We start from the raw sequence: 23,812 nt of genomic DNA on the forward strand, positions 1-23,812 counted from the left end.
CAGCACAATTGGAAGAGCGTAGTCGATGTCACTGAACTGTGCATGCAGAAATTTTTGAAATGGTGTTATCTTTGGCTATGTGTATTTTCCCCAAAAAAAAAAAAAAGAAGGTTGAGAAGTTAGAGTGTTGATATGTTGTGGGGTTGTTAACCAATGTCATAAAACAACATGTGTTCTACTGTTTCATGAGAAAGTATTTGTTCTGTAAGCCTTCACCTGAAGTACAATAAAATATAAAAAAATAAAAATAAAAATAAATGTACACTAGATTGTGTCCATGTGTATGTCAAACCTATTTTAAATTTAAAGTTGTAAATATTATTGTTTACAAAACTTAGGACGTAATTCTGTATGTAAATGCTATACAGTTAAAAAATAACTTCATTGAATTTATTGCAATGGTCAACTTATTCAAGTACTCTCACTTTTGCACATCATCTTGGACTGGAGTTCCCATTCGTTGTTTATCAGGACATGCAGAAGAGCATACTCTTGTGTTTGTATCATGGCAAAGAGCATTGCTGGCCCTCCTGGCTGGAGTTGCTGAATCAGTAGATGTGGATGTACAAGACAGTTCTCTCAAAATGGATCAGATACCTGTTATCTATTAATGTAATGCATCCTTGCCCAGTAACCACTCACACTGGATCCAGTTACATATTGGATGAATGTAGCAAGAGTTAGACTCAACAGCCCACTACTATCTCTTGTTTATTAGAAAGAAATAGTATACTCCCAAGAGATCCGCTGAGATAAGGAGTTTCAATTATGCGGGAGGGGATCATAAGAGACAGATGTCAATGATGTTGTAGTGGGAGGGGCCTCATATCTTAAACAGTCTTGCATATGGGCACCCTCATGACCCTGCTTGAACATTATTTCCTGCCAGCCCATTCTCACGCACTGGATTTGATGTCAATTTCATTTAGTGCCCTACTAATTCCCTTCCACTGAATCACTCACTGTTCCTTGTGTCCTGTCTGCTTGGCAGCTGTAGGTCTTTGCTTTGGACAACTGGTGCCCCTGTTTTGTTGATGCCCTAAGCACGTGCTTACCTTTCTTATTGGGTAGTCCGTTCCTGCCTTTAGGTCCAGAACCATTTGCTCACTACCCACCAGAGAGTCACTGACACCCAGACACCACATTACATATAATCTCCTGAAAGGAACACCTCTCCTGGTGATTTGAACTCTGTCTGGCTACCATCACCCACGTCAGGCCCCCTTAGCTTTGATGGCCCATGTGAACTTACCTGCCTCCCACTTTGCACAGGCCATTGGGTTCTGCAACCTCACAGCTGAAGACACTTTCCTCTGCCAGCCTCAGACTCACAAGGTATTCACTGGAAATCTTGCCATTAACATCTCTGTTCTCCCAGCCAAGGGAAACCATAATATGTCTAATCTTGGGCAAGTCCTTCGTCCTCTTTGGTCTGGGCACTTCTGGCAGCGTTTGCTTGGGTTTTCAGTATGTCATGTTCTCCTAGCTCTGCGCATCCTTAAACCTGATCCTTCTTTGGCTGTGGAAGGCTCAGAAGCAGTCGAAAACTGATTCTGCCAAACATGCCTCCCTTACTGTCATTCATGACTAGGAACAAGTGAACTTGTGACTCTCAAGAGGTGCCCCATTACCCGTTGCACAGTGAACTGTCAGAGCACACAGAGAAATCATGAGCAGGAAGGGGACAGACAGGTCAGCTGTGGAAAAAGTTGTGGGTCACTAGTTTTCCATCTTTGTTTCTGAAATACAGTTGAGCCCCAGCTTTGAGCTGTATTCATTCACTCGCACCACCACCACCACCACAACCACCACCACCACCACTACCCCAGCTACACCATGTCACAGTCCCTATGCCTGAGGGATGATGGCTCAGATAGGTGAGTAAAGTGGCCAGTGCCTAAGGAGAGGGAAGGGTGTAGGGTCAGGAAAGCCCCTTGGGATCTTCCAGCTCTTCTGGTGAACAGGAGACCACTGAAGTGTGTGAAAGGGAGAACAAGATTAAGCTTGTTTCTTCTCCCACCCATGCTCATCCTCTCTGGTGATATATTCCAATGAATCCTGGGCAACACTGGGAAGTTGGAAACATTTGTTGTCAGCTCCACCAAACATTTCACATCCTGCTATGTTCCAGGGGCTTCACATGCCTCCATTCTATTCTCCCATCATCCAAAACAAGGCAAGGAGTGTGATCTCCAATCTGAAGTCCCATCACCAGCAAAGAGTAGAGTCAGGATCCAGTCCCTGTTTGATCTAAGGCAAGCACTCTTCCATTACAGAAATGCAGTCTAAAAGCCACAGTCCCTACATAGGGAAGTGCAGGGTCCTGTCACAGCTCATCCTCTCAGGTATGGGGACTCTGTATTTCTAGTCCCACACTTAATGAAGCTAAAAAATTAAGGCAGTCTTCTCAGGGAACTGGGTAATCTGGACCAGTCTGTTTCTGTGACCCTGCTAGTGAATTTGTTCATCACTGGTCATATTCAGACACTCCTAGTCTCAGTCACAGACAAAAGAGACAGACATAAAAATTGCACCCACTGAACACCCACTTACCCATGGTTTTTAAAATTTGTGCTACAACCAAAGACACAAGGAAAACATTAGCCCAAGAGACAAAAGAGCCACATAAACCAGAGACTCTATCAGCCTGAGACCAGAAGAACTAGATGGTACCCAGCTACCACTAATGACCACCCTGACAGGGAGCACAACAAAGAGTCCTTGATGGAGTGAGAGGAAAGTGTGGAGCAGAACTCAAATTCATGTAAAAAGACCAGACTTAATGGTCTGACTGAGACTGAAAGAACCCCCGAAGTCATGGCCCCCGGACGCTCTGTTAACCAAGAACTAAAACCATTCCCAAAGCCCACTCTTTAGACAAAGATTAGACTGGACCATAAAACATAAAATAATACTTGTGAAGAGTGTGCTTCTTACTTCAAGCAGATACACGAGACCAAATGGTCCATGGCTCCTGACCAGAGGCATGATGAGAAGGCAAGAAAGGACAGGAACTTCTTGAATGGACACAAGAAACCCAGGGTGAAAAGGGGGAGTGTGCTGTCACATTATAGGAATTGCAACTAATGTTACATAACAATATGTGTATAAATTTTTGTATGAGAAATTAGCTTCAGCTGTAAAAATATTTGTGCTACAAAGTAGTGGAAGAGGTGGTGGAGAGAAGGGACATGATTTAAGAGATGTTGCACATAGGAGAGATAGGATGGAGCTGTCTTAGGTTGGAAGTGGGCCTAGGGAGATGGGCAAAGCAGGGCCAAGGATGACACTCAGGTTTCTGGCTTGAGTGACCTCTGGCCTGGGGTATCATTCACTGAGGCAGGGAAGACAGGAGAAGGAGCAAGATTCTGTGAGAGACTAAAGAAATCAGGTTTGGACACTGCAAAAATTCATAGGTGAGAAGCTACCTTGAACATTCTCAGGAATAACACAGGAAAGAAACAAAATTCTACAACATTCAGGGAGTTGATCACATATTCCGTTCTAGTTGTTTTATTAATGTATAACAACACACAATACAGTGTTTTATGCTTTGGTGTATGGTGTGAAGGTAGGGCATGACATTCGTGATTCTTAACTATTTGGGGTAATATTTGTATGAAACAGTGATGTGAACAGAGGAGGCTGCGTCAGGCCGTGATTCGCCATTCAACAGCTGACAAGACCAATATTTCAGGGTCACTTGCAAGCCATTCCTATGTATTGGGAAGCTTTGTCCTTGGGTTACTAACTCATCGATGTCCTCTAGGGGTGGTGAAGGGAATGTGAACTGTCTCCTCTTGGACGAGGCAGCATCCCTAGCTAGACTTAGACATCACAATCCTTATGCCCTCTACTTGCTGTGAAAATTAAATAGATAACACAGGCAGAGGCATGCCAGGCAAAAAGCTAGAGCCCAGTAACAGTGACTTCCCATATTTGCTCAGAGGTGAGGGACCACAAATTTGTGTGTGGCATTTGTATCCCACCAGGTGTATTATCACCAGTGAGCATGTAATAATTCACAGTAACAACAATTGCCATCTATCCCCTATGGAATAGCAGCAAGCTCTGTTATTTTTGTTGTTGTTGTTTTGGTGTTTGTTTGTGTTTGTTTTTTCTACAATTGACTGAATGAGTATTTGGTTGGACTTGCAGCAGGCTCCTTGCTTTCTAATATCTCCCAGTGCTATTGGGATAGATCTCATTGACCTCCACAGCATTCCCGAGCAGTTGAGAAGGATGGGTGTTGCTACCCTTTTGAGGGGAGGAATGCAGTGACCCATAGTGGTAATAGCCCTTGCCCCACAGAAATGCTGTGAGGATTAAATGAGATGCCCCTCCACAGAGCAGCTGTTGTTGCACCAGGCCCAGAGCCGACACTCAGCAGTTTCCTTGAGAGCAGGCCCTTTGGGATAGGCTTTGGATCCCATGTGTCCTGCCATGCGCCAGCAGCCATTTCCATGAAATCATGATGACACTATCAATAGCTGAGAGCCTGTAGTAAGGAAGGCTGTTGGCTGCTGCAATGATTGCTGGAGTTGTATCACACCTCCTTCCCTTTCATCCCTGCTGGGATCAAAGCCAGGGGACAGAGTCAGTTATTTAGCCAAATTCACAGTTAGTGATGGGTTTGGTCTTGGCCCCGACATCTTTTGACCCTTATTCCAGTGCCCTATTACCATGTGGCATTCTTCTGCAGTACCTTGTCTTGTGGCGTTTAAAGTAGACATGCTCCTCTGCGGGTAAGAGGTCGCTAGTTTTGCTATATACAGTACTTTATTCCCTCTATACCTGGTACGAGGCAGGTGCAAAGTGGCCTTAATGTTGGCTGATAGCCTACCATGGGCCCAACTCATTTAATTGCTTTTGCTTCCTGCAGACATAGGTTAGGAGCTCAGGTTAGAATCTGTGGGAAAATCACTGCACCTTCTCTGATCCTTGGTTTCTGCATTCAAAATTGGGGTAAGTATTACCAACCTCACATGGTTGTGACAAGGACTGAACAAAGCAGCTAGTATGTACAGTCCAAACTAAAAGTGTCTCTGTGAGAAGACACAGGAAACAAAATGAAAAGTGAGAGACTGAGAGCAGATGTGTTCTTCAATTATAACAGACAAAAGAATTATATTTAGCATATACAGAGAACTCTGTCAAAATAACTCAAGAAACACACACACACACACACAAAGAGAATAATAGAAAAGTTACTAAATAACTTGAGCGGGCCACTACTAAAGGAATAGGAGCTCAGCAGCACAAGTAATAATAGAAATAAAATAATAGTGAGAATACATTTTTCAAACTGCAAATTGGCAAACATTTAAAATGTTAATGATACCAATGGGTTCGGTAAGGAGAAATGGGGGTGCTTACATACACTGCTGTTGGAAGTGGGAGTTGGTGCAGATTCTGTAGAGAGCCATTTAGCTGGGATTACTCAACTTTAATATATTTACCCTACCGTTCATTTCCAAATTCTCTTTCCTCCTCCTGCCACAGACCAGAACTACAAGCAGGGTGGATAACTGATGATTCCTCCGCCAAAAAGCTGGGGGCTCATCTGTCATGGCTTTTAAGTCACAACACAGTCTTTTTTAAAATTTTATTTATTTTGTTGTTGTTGCTGTTGAGAATATACACAGCAAAACATATACCAATTCTACAGTTTCTACATGTATAATTCAGTGACATTGATTATATTCTTCCAGTCGTGCAACCATTCTCATCCTCTTTTTTTGAGTCGTTCCTCTACCATTAACTTAAACTCACTAACCCATAAGGTTCCTATCTTTCTAATTGCTGTTGTCAATTTGATCCCATATAGATAGTTCTTAAAAGAGCATAATGCTACAGGAAGATTTCTTTTTTTACTAGTTAAGCTAAACTATTGTTGGTTTTAAGAAGTCTTCAGGGGATATTTTTGGTTTAAGGTTTAAAGATTATCTTAGGGCAATAGTTTCAGGGGTCATCCAACCTCCATGGCTCCAGAGAGTCTGGAATCTTTGAGATTTTGAAATTCTATTAGACATTTTCCCCCTTTTGATGAGGAATCTCTGTAGAATCTTTGATCTAAATGTTCAGTAATGGTAGTCAGGAACCATCCAGTTATTCTGGTCTCATGCCAAAGGAGAATGTTCTTGAAGGCAATTAGCCACACATTCCATTTCCTGCTCCTATTCCTGACTCTCCTTCTTTCTTTGTTGCTCCAGGAGAAAAGAGACAAATTATGATGCCTCAGATGGCTGCTTGCAAACTTTTAAGGCCCCAGAAACTACACAAGGAACTATTGGCTATTGTGAATACAGCTGCAATGATCATTGGTGTACAAGTCTCTGTTTGCATCTCTCATTCAAGTCTCTTGGGTATTTACCTAGGAGTGGAATTGTTGGGTCCTATGGTACTTCTATTTTTAGTTTTTTAAGGAATCGCTACAGAGTTTTCCACAATGCTTGTACCATTTTGCATTACCACCAGCAAAGGATAACGGTTCCAATTTCCCTACATCCTCGCTAACATTTGTTATTTTCTGTTTTTTTTTTTTTTTAAATCTTAGCCATTCTAGTGGGAGTGAAATGGTATCTCATTGTGGTTTTGCTTCGCATCTCTCTGATGGCTAAAGATGTTGAGCATCTTTTCATGTGTTTGGTGGCCACTTAAATGTCCTCTTTGGTGAAATGTCTACTCAAGTCCTTTGCCCATTTTGTGACTGGGTTATTTGACTTTTTGTTGTTAAGTTGTTCAAGTTTTATATACATTTTGGTTATCAGATTTTTATCAGGTATGTGGTTTCCAAAGATTTTCTCCTAGTTGGTAGCTTGTCTTTTCACGTTTTTGGTAAGGTCTTTTGATGAACAAAATTTTTTAATTTTTCTATCAGAGCCATTAGGTTAAAAAAAGAAATAAAGGGCATCGAAATTGGTAAGGAAGGAGTCAAAGTATCTCTATTTGCAGATGATATGATCTTATACACAAAAAACCCCAAAGAATCCACAAGAAAACTACTGGAGCTAATAGAAGATTTCAGCAAAGTATTAGGATACAAGAGAAACATACAAAAATCAGTTGGAATTCTCTACACCAACAAAGAAAGCTTCGAAGAGGATATCACCAAATCAATATCATTTACAATAGCTTCCAAGAAGATAAAATACTTAGGAATAAATCTAACCAGAGATGTAAGGAATAAATCTAACCAGAGATGTAAAAGACCTATACAATGAAAACTACAAGACACTACTGCAAGAAACCAAAAGAGAACTGCATAAGTGGAAAAACATAAATTGCTCATGGATAGGAAGACCCATTGTGAAAATGTCAATTCTACCCAAAGCGATCTACAGATATAATGCAATCCTGATCCAAATTCCAAAGGCTTTTTTTATTGAGATGGAGAAACAAATCACTAACTTCATATGGAAAGGGAAGGGGCCCTGGATAAGCATTACCCAAGAAGAAGAATAAAGTGGGAGGCCTCACACTACCTGATTTTAGAACCTATTATACTGCCAAGATAGTCAAAACAGCCTGGTACTTGTACAACAACAGACACATAGACCAATGGAACAGTATTCAGAATCCAGACATAAATTCATCCATCTATGAGCATCTGATATTTGACAAAGGCCCAAAGTCCATTAATTGAGGAAAAGACAGTCTCTTTAACACATGGTGCTGGCATAACTGGATATCCATCTGCAAAAAACTGAAACAAAACCCATACCTCATACCATGCACAAAAACTAACTCAAAATGGATCAAAGACTTAAATATAAAATTAAAAACCATAAAGATCATGGAAGAAAAAATAGGGACAATGCTAGGAGCCCTAATACATGGCATAATCAGAATACAGACCATAAGTAACAACGTACAAACACCAGAAGAGAAACTAGATAACTGGGAGCTCCTAAAAATCAAACACTTATGCTCATCAAAAGACTTCCCCAAAAGAGTCAAAAGACAACCTACAGACTGGGAAAAAATTTTTGGCTACGATAAATCCAATCAGCGTCTAATCTCTAAAATCTACAAGATACTGCAAAACCTCAACAACAAAAAGACAAACAACCCAGTTAAAAAATTGGCAAAAGATATAAACAGGCATTTCACCAAAGAAGACATTCAGGCGGCTCACAGACACGTGAAGAAATGCTCACGATCATTAGCCATTAGAGAAATGCAGATCAAAACTACAATGAGACACCATCTCACCCAGACAAGGATAGCATTTATTTAAAAAAAATAAAAATAAATAAATGTTGGAGAGTTTGTGGAGGGACTGGAACATTTATACATTGTTATTGGGACTGTAAAATGGTACAACCACTTTGGAAAGAGATTTGATGCTTCCTTAAAAAGCTAGAAATAGAAGTACCATATGATCCAGCTATCCTGCTCCTTGGAATATATCCTAGATAAATAAGAGCCATCACACGAATAGATATATGCACACCCATGTTCATTACAGCACTGTTCAGAATAGCAAAAAGATGGAAACAATCTAGGTGCCAGTCAAGAACGAATGGTTAAACAAATTATGGTATATTCACACAATGGAATACTATACAATGATAAGGAACAACGATGAATCAGTGAAACATCTTATAACATGGAGAAATCTGGAAGGCATTATGCTGAGTGAATTTAATCAGTCGCAAAAGGACAAATATAGTATAAGACCACTATTATAAGAACTCAAGAAAAGGTTTAAACAGAGAAGAAAACATTCTTTGATGGTTACGAGGAGGGGAGGGGGTATTCACTAACTAGATAGTAGACAAGAATTATCTCAGGGGAAGGGAAGGACAACATACACTACAGGGGAAGTCAGCAAAACTGGACTAAACCAAAGCTAAGAAGTTTCTTGAATACAACCAAACACTTCGAGGGACACAGTAGCAGGGTCGGGGGTCTGGGGACCATGGTTTCAGGGAAATCTAGGTCAATTGGCATAACAAAGTTTATTAAGAAAATGTTCTGCATTCCACTTTGGTGAGTGGCATCTGTGGTTTTAAAAGCTAGCGAGCAGCCATCTAAGATGCAACAATTGGTCCCAACCCACCTGGAGCAAAGGAGAATGAAGAACACCAAAGACAGAAAAAAAATTAGTCTAAGAGACAGAAAGGACCACATAAACCAGAGACTTCATCAGCCTGAGACCAGAAGAACTAGATGGTGCCTGGCTACCACCAATCACTGCTTTGACAGCGGACACAACAGATAGTCCCTGACAGAGCTGGAGAAAAGTGGGGTGCAGAACTCAAATTCTAGTAAAAGGATCAGACTTAATGGTTTGACTGAGACTGGAGGGACCCTGGAAGACATGGCTCCCAGACTCTCCGTTAGCCTAAAACTAAAACCATTCCTGAGGCCAACTCTTCAGACAAAGATTAAACTGGACTATGGGACATAAAATGATACTCATGAAAATTGTGTTTCTTAGCTCAAGTAGCTACATGAGACTAAATGGGCAACTCCTGTCTGGGGGTCAAGAGCTAGTTGAATGGACATGGGAAATCTGGGGTGGAAAGGAGGAGTGTGCTGTCACAGTATAGGGAGAGCAACTAGGGTCACATAACAATGTGTGTATAAATTTGTTTATGAGAAACTAACTTGAATTTTAAACTTTCACTTAAAGCACAATAAAAAAGTTTTTAATTTTTATGAGGTCCCATTTACTTATTTTGTCTCTTGTTATTTGTGCTTTTGTTAGTATATTAAATAATCCATTGTTAAAAACTAAGCCCAACAGCATTGCCCCTGTGTTTTCTTCTAAGAATTTTATGGTTTTAGTTTTTACATTTAGGTAGTTTTCACATTTTGTGTATGGTTTGAGGCATGGATCCTGTTTCATTTTTCTGCATGTGGAAATCCAATTTTCCCAGTACCATTTATTGAAGAGACTCTTCTTTCACCATCAAATGGACTTAGCACTCTTGTCAAAAATTAGTTGACCATAGATGTGTGGGTTTAATTCTGTATTGTCAATTCTATTCCATTGGTCTATGTGTCTATTGTTATACCAGTACCAGGCTGTTTGATTACTGTAGCTGTATAATATGTTTTCAAATCAGGAAATGTGAGTCCTACTTTGTTCATTTCTTTCAACATTTCTTTAGCTATTTGAGGCCTTTTGCTATTACATAGAAAGTTGAGGATTGGTTTTTTCCATTTCTGTAAGGAAGGCTATTGGAATTTTGATCAGGATTGCAATGAATCTATAGATTGCTTTGGGTAGCATTGACATCTTAACAATATTAAGTCTTCCAATCCATGAACATGGAACATCTTTCCATTTATTTAAGTCTTTAATCTCTTTAAGCAGTGTTTTTATAATTTTCATTGTATAAGTCCTTCACATCCCTGGTTAAATTTATTCATCATAGTGTTTTAGAAAGCCCGTTCTAAGCCCTGGACATAGCCTTTGGCATCCTCAAGGTCAGGATCTTGGGAGTCTTCCCGTGGGCTGAGCCTGACCCTTCACTGAGCAGTTCGACTATCAAGAATTCCAGCCAAAGACCTTAGGGCTCTGTAAGACACAATTTTCTAAGTGTGTGCTTCCGTCTGTTGCCCTACTTGAGCTTCCACTAATACACCAAAGAGAAACCAGTAGTTTGATTATGGATACTCAGCAAAGCTGATGTTCAGCTCACTGGGAATTTAGGACCAGTTTCAGAGATTTGGCAGAGCCTTCTTGTCTCCTAATTGAATTTATCGGTATGAGGATGGGGCTGGTAAGGTGAGAGGACAATTGACAATTACCTCGGCTTGAATTTCAGTAAAGCTTAAAGTTAACAATGTGCAAATTGGTCTTTCTTCAAGCCTTTAGGCTTAAATACTCACAAATATAGTAATGTAAAAATTAGGAACCATCACTTTCAATTACTTCTTTGCTCATCTGTGTTACAGTGGAGTCCTAGGGGTGGAAGCTTGATTACAGCGAGCTCAAGGGAGAGAGTGGAAGAGGAAAGAAAAACAAAGATATTAGTCAATGAGACGTCTCGATACTTGAAGGAGTTTTTGAGAATGTATTAACTGCTTGAACACAGTGTACTCATAGAGCTGGATGGTGACAATCCAGGCCAGGCAGGTGGGGTTTGAGTGCCATGGATGGGGCAGGTCCTTATTCTCTTGTGAGATAATGAATTGTCTTACAAAAAGCAATTTGACCTTTGTCCTTGGTTGCTGAGTTTGGAATCTTTGGAATTTCCTGAGTTTTTGAGGTCCCTTTTGTTATCTGGAGCCCTGGTGGTGCAGCGGTTAAGTGTTTGGCTACTAACCCAAAAGGTTGGCAGTCCAAATCCACGAGCTGCTCCTTGGAAACCCTATAGGGCAGTTCTACTCTGGCCTATAGGGTCGCTATGAGTCATAATTGACTCAACAGCAATGGTTCTTCACTTCTTTTGTTATCTAGGCCTAAAGACTATACTGGAGGATTTGTGTTAATGAGTGGGGGGCTGGCCAAACCAGAAGGTCCATCTCATGACCTGTATCAGCTGACTTCAGGGGAGGAGGGGAGATGATTCAATTATGCTTATGCAATGAGGCCCTTATCATGCATTTGCAATGAAGCCCCAATCATGACTATGCAATGAAGATAATAATAATAAAGGCTTTGGACACGGAAGCTCCAAGAGCTTCCTAGTTGGTGAAAGGTGTTAATACTTGTGGGAGAGTAGAGTGCCCATTTTGGGACACAGAAAATCTGTGTTGGGAACCCTCCCAGACCTCGACCCATGCATCTCTTCTTTATGCTAATCCTGATTTGTATCCCTTTGCTATATATAAATTTGTAATGGTAAATATAGTATTTTCTGTGAGTACTGTAGGTCATTCCAGAGAATTAACGAACCCAAAGGAGTAATGGGAGCCTGCAGGTGAAAGTGAGGGAACCCATAGGTGGCCCTCGAGCTTGTGACAACTAACATTCCTGAAGGAGTAGTGAGAAAAGTCTTTATTTGTGGCCAGCAAGTCAGAAGTAAGGTAGTCATGTGGACTCCTGAGCTTGTGGCTGGTGTCTGCCTATTTAGCAGTCTGAGGGATGGTGTCCTTTTAACTTGTGAGATCGGACCTAGCTCCTCCAGGTGGCTAGGGTCAGAGGAAGAAGTGTTGCATGGGAAGTTAACATCTAAGGCCTTGGGCTGCAGGATGATGCCTTTTTAACTTGTGGTATCTCACCTAGCTCCACATGGCTAGGGTCAGATAGAGAAATTGCCATGTGGGTGGATGGTATAAGAGATTATTGAGAAGTAGGAAAGTGGGGATTTGATTAATCTTCACATTTTGGGGATTGCATTTATGTGGACTTTTATCTATGAACCTCTTTACACCCAGCAGAAGGAAGAGCTCTGCTGGCTTCTGACAATAAGTCCCTTCAGAAACTACCTGCACATCACACTTTACAGAAAGCATGAACTTCATTCATATCCTGCTGCTGCTGCTGCTTCTGACTCCTGACCTGGTAAGTCTGATTTCCCTCCAGAATCACAGAACATCAGCTCAAGAGGACTGGAATGTAGGTCTCTAGAGTTCACTGCTGTGTCCCCAGTGCCTGGAACTGAGGCTGGTGTGCACATAGTAGGCCCTCAACACACACATGATGAATGAAGAAATGAATGTCAGTCCTGTTGTGAATGATTTTTCTCTCTTTTGCAGAGTAGGAATGGCTCAGCTGAAGACAGTGTGATGTTCATTTATTTTGCCAAAACCGCAGAGAATCCACCTAATGGCACAGTCTTGACCAGGAAGCCTGATGGTCCCGAAGGGTCTTGGAGCACCCAGTTCCAGAAAGCCCTGGCATGTTTCACCAAGTCCTTCAGGTGAGAACTCGGAGTCAGCCTCTGCCTCTCTGACTGCTCACAGCCTACCTGCCTCTTCTTCCTGTCAGAACAAGAGGACCCCCAGGCCTCCTGAATTTCCCAGGGATCCCAAGGGTCCAGTTGTCCCTCTTTTTTGCCTTTGCAGGGGAGGACATCAGGTACTCAGAAACTCCATGCACTGAGACCCCGGGAGCCACTGGCACAGGTCCATGAATGGTGTTTAAGCCCCCTGTTGCCACATGTCCCTGCTCTCTGCTGTTTCTCTGTTGATGGGCCTGATTCTTTCTGATTCGTGACATTGGAAGTAATTTCAACACTGATATCAACCTCAGGTGAATTGAGGGTTGTCAGTTTGGGTGGTCATGAGCTTGTGGAGAGAAGGAGTTACCACATTTCTTAGCCATATGAGTGTTATCCCCGGTGCCTTGGGGAAGTATTGCTTTCTCCTAGTCCCTGTTTGGATAGGACTCTTTGATGGGCAGTAATTGTTCTATTGGTTTCAGCTCTTACCTTTGGGGGCAATTCCATGCACACACTAGGAAGGCATCATGTCCTTTGCCAAGCCTAGCACTCTTCAAACATTTCCTATAGGGTGGTTGATGTGCAGTGAATGGGTGATAACACTGGAGGTGGGGGAGGGGGCAAGCTGGCAGAGGGGTAGGGGCGTGAAGTCAGAGGGAGAGATGATGTCCCAAGATTTAAAGGTAAGTCTTTAGGTTCATTAATAATCTGACCACAAACACTCCCACTCCACCCTTGAAGAGAACCCCTCCCACACATGGCCTCGTCCATTACCTTAGGTTTTTTACCCCGTATTATGATGTCAGGTCCCTTTGCAAGCTGCTCTTGTTATGCGTTGCAACAAAATAGCAGCAGGGGAAGAGCTGAGTCTGGTAGCTGCTTCCAGGAACTGGGAAAAGAATGGGCTTTTCAGGTACTGTTCAGCTCCTGGCTAAGGCTCTGCTAGAGGAGTCCAACACTCCTGCAGTCCCTACCCCCAGGGCCTAATGAAACTATTTGGTTACTGGGAACCTCCTGAGCCCACCAGGCTCCTGCATTTGCCTGCATTTGGTTCTGAACCTCACTGGGGAAATACGAGGTGCAGGGGCCCTGAGAACCCCACCTTCTTTCCTGTTTCCCACATTTAGAGTATTCTTCTAAAGTAATACTTCAAACCTACAGAAAAATAGAGAATAATACGGCAGCCATGACCCCTGTTTAACAACAGTTTGCATGAGTGTTCCAGAGCTGTTTTAGTCATCTAGTGCTGCTACAACAGAAATACCACAAGAGGATGGCTTTAACAAAGAGAAATTTATTTCATTACAGTAAAGTAGGCTAAAAGTCCAAATTCAGGGCGTCAGCTTCAGGGGAAGGCTTTCTCTCTCTTGGCCTTCTCATCCGTGTTCCCCCAGACTAGGAGCTTCTCGGCACAGGGACCCCGGTCCAAAGGACGCGCTCTGCTCCCGGCAAGGCTTTCTTGATGGTGTGAGGTCCCCTAACTCTCTGCTCACTTCTGTCTTTTATATCTCAAGAGATTGCCTCAGGACACAATCCAGTCTTGTAGATCCAGTCTTGCCTTACTAACACAACTGCCACCCATTCTCCCTCATTAACATCATAGAGGCAGGATTTACAACACAAAGGAAAATCACACAGTACCAGGAATCCTGGCCCAGCCAAACTGACACACACATTTTTTGGGGGACATAATTCAAACCATGACAAGAGCTCTCTCTTCTTTTGAGTTAAATGTTATGGATACATATAAAACACCCCCAACCCACACTCACTCAACTCCTCCCTAGAGTAGGACTCCTCCCTGGGTGTCTGAATAATCCTGGGTCTCCGCATGGCTTAACAACAACTCCCTCTAATGCATGGGTGCTTCCACGTGGCTTTAGAGATGTTCCCCGATGCCCCCCGCTGAACATGGGGGATTCTACGACCCAGAATCCCAACCCAGAGGGCAAAAGATAGAACATCTCATCAACTTTGACTGATAACCCAGGACCCAGCCTTCTCCCACCTATAACCTTGTTCTCCTGAGGTTGAGCCCTGTCTCAGTGGGGGATCTGAGCACTTGGTCTCTGTTTTACCAGGGGAGGCCAGAAGCACCATCCTGGGTCCCAACCCTCCCCAAGTGAGGAGAGGGTTCCACTTGCCAATGGCCTGGCCCCTTGTCAGCTGCTGTCATATCCCATGGGACCAGTGACCAGGTGTGGCTGATGAGGATGGGGAGGAAGGCAGGACCAGGTAGATCTGAGCCCTAGGGAGACCCATCCAATGGGCTTACTGAAAGAGAATCAACAGATCCCATAACACTGTCCAAGGTGACCCATCAACCATTAACTCCATCAAGGCTGTTGATACCCAAAGGGGCTCACTATAGTGAGGTGGGGGCAGAGAGCATGTGTGGTAGACCACCTTCTAAAATGGCTGTCAAAGATCCCCACCTCCTGACACTCACACCCTTGTGTAGTCTCCTCCCCCTGGTGACTTGCTTCTGACCAGCAGATTTTGACAGCATAGGAAACTGCAAAAGCCTTTGACTTCCATCTTGCTGGCATGCACTCTCCCTCCCTGGCTCCTGTTGTGTACATGCCCTGATGGAGGGAGCCACCTGCCAAGTTGCTGATGGCAGTCTCTGGTCAACAGTCAGCGAGTAACTGAGACCCTCAGTCCAACAACTCATGAGGAAATGAATCCTGCACCAACAGCCACATGAGTGAGCTTAGAAGTGGATATTTCTCCGACGAATCTTCAGATTACCACAGGCCCTGGGCTGACACTTGATTGCAACCATGTGAGAGACTGGGAAGTAGAAGACTTTCCAGCTAAGCCATGCCCAGGTCCCTGACCCACAGAAACTCTGAGATACTAAACGTGTATTATTTTAAGCCTCTAAGTTTCAGGGTAATTTGTTATGCAGTAATCCAAATAAAACTAAGACAATAGGAATCTCTGGGGGATGGGAGCAGGAGACAGAAGGTTGAACTTGGGCTGGGAGGGGGTCTCAGGTGCTAAGATGGTACAGGGTGTACCCACATCTTAGTCAGACCTCAGGTCCAGTGCTAGGTTTGTCTCTAATCAGCTCTGTGACCTTGGGCAAGTCATTTGAAGTCTAGTCTCAGTTTGCTGTTCTGTAAGTCTTGACTGACACTCACTTGCAAGACTGTTGGAAAGATAAGTGCCAATTTATGTAACTTACATGACAGGGTATCAGAGACATAGTAGGCCTCCAGTAAATGGCAGCCATGACTTTTAATATAGTTGATCTGGGACCCTGCCTCCTCCTATCGGGAGTTCTCAGTGACCCACATGGGTTCCAGTATTCAAAAAACCAATTCAGGCAAAGCACTTGTTCTCCAGGAGGAGAGGCATATCAAAGGAGTTCTCTAAGAAAATTCTGGTTGTAGGGGATGCAACCCCAGCTGGATGCAGTACAGAGGCCATATCCTTCATGTCAAGGACCAAACACTCTCATTTCTGCCTTCCTCCCTGTCACCCTTTCTCTCAGTTGCTGGCTTTCGAGGTCCTGTCCCCACAACTCCCTCTTTTCACTAACGGACTCCCGCTAGAAACCCAGCACTTCTGTATGTTATCCTAATTTTTCTCTAGATAAATTAGTATCAGTGTTCCTGATATGCACTGGTCCTTTACTCTTCCAGGCCACAGGGATAAGTCCCTGGTCATTGGCTTCTGGGGGACAGTGTAGGTGGGCATTACACTAGCTTCCCCCCCTTAAGCCCCTAGAGGTGGTGCATTTAGAAGGACTAGTGTGCACACTGTAGAAAACTGCACAGGAACAGGAGCCCAGAACACGTGGCAGACCTGGAATGGAGACTTCTCTCTGGATCACCCAGATCCAAAACGAGATGATTCTGTAAGAGTTCCCTTTCCATCCAGGAATTGCCTCTCATCCCTCAGACCATCCATCTGAACATGTGGATTCCGTTCCTCTCCTACAGCGTCATCTCTCTGTACAGCATGACTAGAATTTACTTCCAGTTCCAAAAAAAGACTTTCAATTCTGCCCTGCATCAGGGTCTTTGCACTTAGGGTTCTCTTCTAGAGCCACTATATCCCTACTGGGCCTTCCATTTGTACTTTTGGTCTCTGGTGTTGCTCCCTGCATAAGTAACTCTTCCCTGTTCCCACATCACCCCAGCTGTTGGCCACATGTCCCTCTGCTGTGCATACAAACATACCCAGCTTAGTTCCCCATCATGGCATTTTACACCCTGAACTCTCACCTCTGGTGGGGTAACTTGCATAAGTGCTCCCACATAGACTTTCATGTCTAGGGCAGGAGCCGTGCCTTGTTTGTCCTGGAACCACTAGCACCTGACATAGGGCTTCAGATACAGCAGGGCTCCAATAAATGTCTATTAAATAAATGAGTCAATGAGCAGGTTTTCATTAAGCCTTTATTGTGCCCACACTCTCCAATCTGGGACAAGGATGAGTGAGTATTATCCCTTTTTCTTTCCCTCCAGCATGGAGCCCAAAGCTTCCCATCCAGCAAGAGCTGATGGGTTGGGTGCAGTCTTCCTGCAGGTGCTGAGGGCTCTTCTGTAATCCAGGAACAAATCCGGTCTGGGCGAGAGTTGGTAGGGCCAGGGGTGTGGGATTGCATGGGAAACCATGATGCACAAAACCCCTGCCACTGCTGAAGGGGCCCCAGGCGCAAGGAACAAAGCTCTGAGGCTACCTCGCTCCCTCTTTCCCTCCACAGCTGTGCTTGGAGGGAGCACCTCCTTGGATGTGATGGTGCCATCTTCCAGCTGATCTGGGGTGTTAGCAGGGGGCATAACGTGGCAGCAGAAACATAAGTGGATGTGGAGCAGGAATTGGCGACAAGGAGCCCTCACCTCTATTCCTCACCACCACCACCCTCCCTCCTGCTTTCCACACACACAGCCCAGGCCCAGAAGCTCCTCTTTACCACACACTACAGCCTGACTCACATACAGGCACAGCATTACACATTATACCCTCAGAGGAGTACCAGCTCAGGGCCTCCTTGCCTTGATGACCCATTTGGACCTACCCACCTCCCTCTTTGCACAGGCCTTTGGTTCCTTGATCCTCTCGGCTCTAAGGGAATACAAGTTTTCATCTGTCAGTCCCAGTCACACAGTGTTCTCACAGACCATCTGACCACAAATATCTTTGTTCCCATTTTGTCAACCTGGGGGGAGCCACCAACTCTGTGCTAGCTTAGACAAGTCCCTTCCTTCATCTCTCCAAGCCTCAGTTTCAGAATCTTAAAATGAAGCCCTTGAGCAGTTCATCTCTTACATCCTGTGATGGTTGAACATTTAGTGGATTGGCATACTTGCAGCTGCATTCTGTGCCAGCCAGCAAGACTGGGTGCAGGAGCCCTGAGGGCAGTGCTGCACTGGGAAGCTGTTTTCCCCATTGATCTCTGATGGCTACATCCCCTAAGTCACTACCTGACACCACAGACTCCTCATCCTGCCTAAAGTTTCCCACTTCGACAGCTCAGAGCTATGAATGGCCTCTTGTAGCCCAGGTCTCTGGAGGTGGGGAAGTTGTCACTGCCGAAGCCCCTCTGATAAGTTCAGAAGCTCTAGATAAGGCCAATGACATATCCTTGGGCTTCCCAGAGGGCCAGAGCATAGGAGGGTTCCTGACGACTCAGTCTGGCCCTTGACACTGAATCAGGATTCTAGAGAACCAAGTTAAAGTGCTCTGGGTATTGCTGAGGCACAATTTTCTAATCCTGTCCTGTCACTTTGGGGCTGAACTTCACTTCTACTAACTCCTAAAGAGAAAGCAAGGTCTGGTTTCTTGCAGTTGCACAAACTCACACTGTTGTGAGTTGTTGGGCTTCTCCTTGGGATGCTGTTCCTGGCTAACTTCTTTCCTCACTCATTTAAGGTTTTCCCTCCTCTGAGAAACCTTCACTGATCCTCATTCCATCACCTAAGACTAAGTGAGTGCCCTGACTGAGCTTTCCCAGAGTCCTGAAGCTTCTCTCTGTCCTCTGTTGTATGTGTCCCGTTCCTTTTCCCACCCTCACCTCACACACAGCTGTATATCATTCATCTCTGTATCCCCAGAGGGCCTGACCTGTGAAAGACTCCTAGGCAAGACCACCCCTGTACCCTCAGTGTTTATGTAAGGGAGGTTTTCCCTAACACTCCCCCACATGCCAACCATCACATTTGCAGAATTTTAAAACATTAGTTACATGAAATATGGAGGGTGAAGGGAAATGGACGTTATCCTGTATTATTCCTAGGAGTGTGAGTTAATACCTGCTCTTTGGAGGGCGATTTATCATTGCTTACTCAATGTCTAAACATACGTTTCTTTTTCTTTTGAGATATAATTCACATGAATGAAAAACCATCCTTTTATGGTGTACAGTTCAGCGGTTTATTAGTATATTCATGGAATTATGCAACCATCACCACAATCAATTTTAGAACTTCATTATCTCAATTTTAGAATTTCATCATCCCAAAAGAAACCCCGGGCCCATTAACATTCACTCCCCGTTGCTCCCACCTCCAGCCCTAGGCAACCACTAATCTACTTTCTGTCTTACAGATTTGCCTATTCTGGACAGTTCATATAAGTTGAATCATTCCACATGTGGTCTTTGTAACTTGCTTCTTTCACTTAACATTTACAAGGTTCATCCATGGTGTAGCATGCATCCGTACTTTATTCCTTTGTTACGGCCGAATAATATTCCATTTTGTGGATACACTACATTTGTTTATCCATTCATTAGTTGATGGACATTTGGGTTGTTTCCACCTTTTGGCTATTATAAATAAAGCTGCCATAAGCATTCATATACAAGTTTTTTGCATGGACATATGTTTTCAATTCTCTTGGGTATATATGGAGGAGTGGAATTGCTGGGTCATACGGCAATAATTACATGTTTAACAGTTTAAGGAACTGCCAAGCTGTTTCCCACAGTGGCTGCACCATTTTACATACTCACCAGCAATGCATGAGACTTCCAATGTCTCCTCATTCTTGCCAGCTCTTGTTATTGTCCTTGTTTTTGACTATAATCATCTTGAAAGATATAACATGGCATCTCATGATGGTTTTGATTTGCATTTACCTAATGACTAATGGGGTTGAGCCTCTTTTCACGAGATTATTGGCCATTGGAATATCATCTCTGGAAAAATGTCTATTCAGATCTTTGCTTATTTTTTAATTGAGCTGTCTTTTTGTTGTTTGAATTGTATATATGTGTCTTTTTATCTACCAATTCGATTTCTGTGTATCTTTCCTAGAGAAATGCATGCTCTGTGAAGAAAAAGGCTGCACAAAGTTTGCAACAAAATTTCCAAAATCGAAAGCTAGAAATATCCTAAAATTTCGTCTGTAGGGGAATGGTTATAAAAAAACTATGTTATATCCACAACAAGGAATATAATACAGCATTTAAAGCTATTGATGAGATAGATGTCTATGAACTCATCAGGCAAGTTTATTTTAGGAAGTATCATAGAATATGCACAGCATGATGCCAGTAAGTTTTAAAATGGTCCCATAAAACGAAAACATGTGTTTCCATATATAAATACACACACCCACACCCACACACAAATGCTTGGAGAAAACACAGGAAACTTTTTTGTACTTTAGATGAAGGTTTACTGAACAAACTAGCTTCTCATTAAACAGCTAGTGCACATATTGTTTTGTGACATTTGTTACCAACCCCACAACATGTCAACACTCTTCCTTCTAAATCTTGGGTTCCTTATTATCAGCTTTCCTATCCCCTCCTGCCCTCTAGTCCTTGCCCCTGGGGTGATATGCCCCCTTAGTCTTGTTTTGCTTTATGGGCCTCTCCAATCCCCGGCTGAAGGGTGAACCTCAGGTGTGACTTCATTACTGAGATAAAAAGGTGTCTGGGGGCCATACTCTCAGGGTTTCTCTAGTCTCTGTCAGTCCAGTAAGTCTGGTCTATTTTTGTGAGTTAGAATTTTGTTCTACATTTTTCTCCAACTCTGTCTGGGGCCCTCTATTCTGATCCCTTTGAGAGCAGTTGTTGGTGGTAGCCAGGCACCATCTAGTTGTACTGGACTCAGTCTGGTGGAGGCTGTGGTAGTTCTGGTTCATTAGTCCTTTGGACAAATCTTTCCCTTGTGTGTTTGGTTTTCTTCATTCTCCCTTGCTCTAGATGGGGTGAGACCTGTGGAGTATCTTAGACGGCTGCTCACAAGATTTTATGACCTCAGACCCTACTCACTAAAGTAGAATGTAGAACATTTTCTTTATAAAGTATGTTATGCCAACTGAGCTAGATGTTCCCCAACACCATGGTCCCCACAGCCTTCAACCAAATAATTCAGTCCATCAGGGAGTTTGGATTGTCAATGGAGCTTACATGACCTTGCCTTGTACAAGTGGTACTGGCTTCCCAAGTATTGTGTACTGTCTTACCCTTCACCAAAGTTACCAGTTATCTATTGTCTATTTAGAGTTTTCCCATCCCCTCCCCTCTCCTCCATCATAACCATCAAAGATTGTTTCTTTTCAGAGTTCTGGGCCACAATGGCACTATAGACAGAAGAACCAGACCATCCCTCCACAGCAAAGATCCAAAAAACTAAGTCAAACAGAGACAAATGTCAATCCTGAAGCCTTAAACATTGAATGAAGAGATAAAGAGCTCAGCCAAGCACTGAATGGAACAAGAAACTGACAGAGAACAGAGAGAGAGGAGAGATACATGAATAGGTTGCCTATCAGCTAACACAGCACAGATCCACAATCTTGGACTCCTGTTGGAGACTGGCGAACAGGGGGTATGAGAAAGCAGCTTCATGGAGCTCCCAGCAGGAGACAGAACAACTGGTAACTAGTGATATACGCTTTCACAGCCCCCAAGCTTCTTCACCCCCACTCAGCCTCCTCTGCTTCTTGCAGCTACAGTCTCTTGGCTGGGAAGCACTGGCTGCTTAGATTCCACCCGCCCACACTGGCCGGCTCCCTGATTGCCATTTTTTGGCTGCTGGTATTGCTTTTTTATGCTCCTTTTGATTTCTTCCATACATCTCACCACCTCCCCCTCCTTTCTCTCAAATACCTGGCTTCGTGTGCCATCTTTGCTTTGTCCAGAAAGGCTGCAAAACACCACTGGAATGTGAAACTGCTTCCAAACAGTGTTATAGAAGGGCCGAGAAGCAGGTTTGAAGTGATAGAAGACAAGATCAGTGAAACTGAAGACAAACACTTGGATACAGCACTGTTTGACAAAAAATCAGAAAAAAGAATGAAGAAAAATGAAGAGACCCTGAGAATTATGTGGGATACAATCAAAAGCAAAAAACCTGGAGTGATCGGAGTTCCAGAACAGAGGGAGAAAACAGAAAGCACAGATAGGATCATTGAAGAACTGCTGAGAGAAACTTCCCCAATATCATGAAAGATGAGAAGCTGACCATCGAAGAACTTCAATGAACCCCATATAGGATAGACCCTAAAAGAAAATCACCAAGGCATATCATAATCACACTTGCCAAAACCAAAGACAAAGAATCCTGAGGGCAGCTCCAGAAAAACAAATAGTCACATACAGAGGAGAAAGAATAAGACAAAATTGGATTATTTGGCAGAAACCATGCAGGCAAGAAGGCAATGGGATGACATATATAAAACCTTGAAAGAAAAAAAACTTTCAGCCAAGAATGTTATATACTGCAAAAATATCATTCAAATCTGATGGTGAAATTAAGACATTTCTAGATAAATAGAAATTAAGGGAGTATGTAAACACCAAACCAAACTTACAAGAATTATTAAAGGAAGTCCTTGTATCTGAGAACAAACAACATCAGACCACAGGCTGAATCTAGGATGCAGGGTCATACCAGCCAGATACTAACCTAGGAAATGAACTCTCAAGGACTATCCAAAACCAAAAGAATTACAACAGGGAACTAGAGAGGTCAATCTGTAAATGGCAACAACATCAGAACAATAAAAGAGGGAACAAACGGTGGAAGTACAGAACCTTCTAATGGAGAGAAAGGCAAGGTGGTACCAAGCAATAATAGACTGGTTCAAACCTAGGAAGACAAGGGTCAATTTCAAGGTAAACACAAAGAAAGTTAACAAACCTACTCATCAAAATAAAGAAGAAAAATATAAAGTCTCAGTATAAACAAAACCTACAAAAACAAAAGAAATGAAAAAATTCTCAAACAAAAGAAATTCAGCACAGGAGAGTAAGAGGAACAAAGAAAATGGCAGCATCACAAAAAAAGCACCACAAAATGACAGCAATAAACTCACACCAATCAATAATTACACTGAATGTAAATGGCCTAAATGCACCCATAAAGAGACGGAGAGTGACAGAATGGATAAAAAACAGGATCGATCAATATGCTGTCTACAGGAGACACACCTTAGAAACAAAGATATACATTTATTAAAAAACAAAGGATGAAATAAAATATATCAAGCAAACAGCTACCAAAAAAGATCAGGAGTGGCAATACTAATCTGAGATAAAATATACATTAAAACAAAATCCACCATAAGAAACAAAGAAGGACACCATATAATGATTAAAGAGACCACCCATCATGAAAACATAACCATAATAAACTTCTACAACACCCAACGACAGGGTCATAAAACAAACTCTAACAGCACAGAAAAGAGAAATTGACAGTTCAGCAATAATAGTAGGAGACTTCAATATACCACTCTTGGTAAAGGACAGAACATCTAGAAAAAAAAACTCAACAAAGATACAGAAGACCTAAAGGGCACAGTGAGCCAACTTGACCTCACAGACATATATAAAACCATCCAACAGCTGCAAAGTACACATTCTTTTCCAATGCACATTGAATGTTCTCCAGAATAGACCATATCTTAGGCCACAGAGCAATCCTCAACACGATCCAAAACGTTGAGATAATTCAAAGTATCTTCTCTGACCACAATGCCATCAAGGTAGAAATTAACAA

The sequence above is a fragment of the Trichechus manatus genome, unplaced genomic scaffold (genome assembly GCF_000243295.1).
Source record: "Trichechus manatus latirostris isolate Lorelei unplaced genomic scaffold, TriManLat1.0 scaffold00070, whole genome shotgun sequence".
Lineage (NCBI taxonomy): Eukaryota > Metazoa > Chordata > Mammalia > Sirenia > Trichechidae > Trichechus > Trichechus manatus.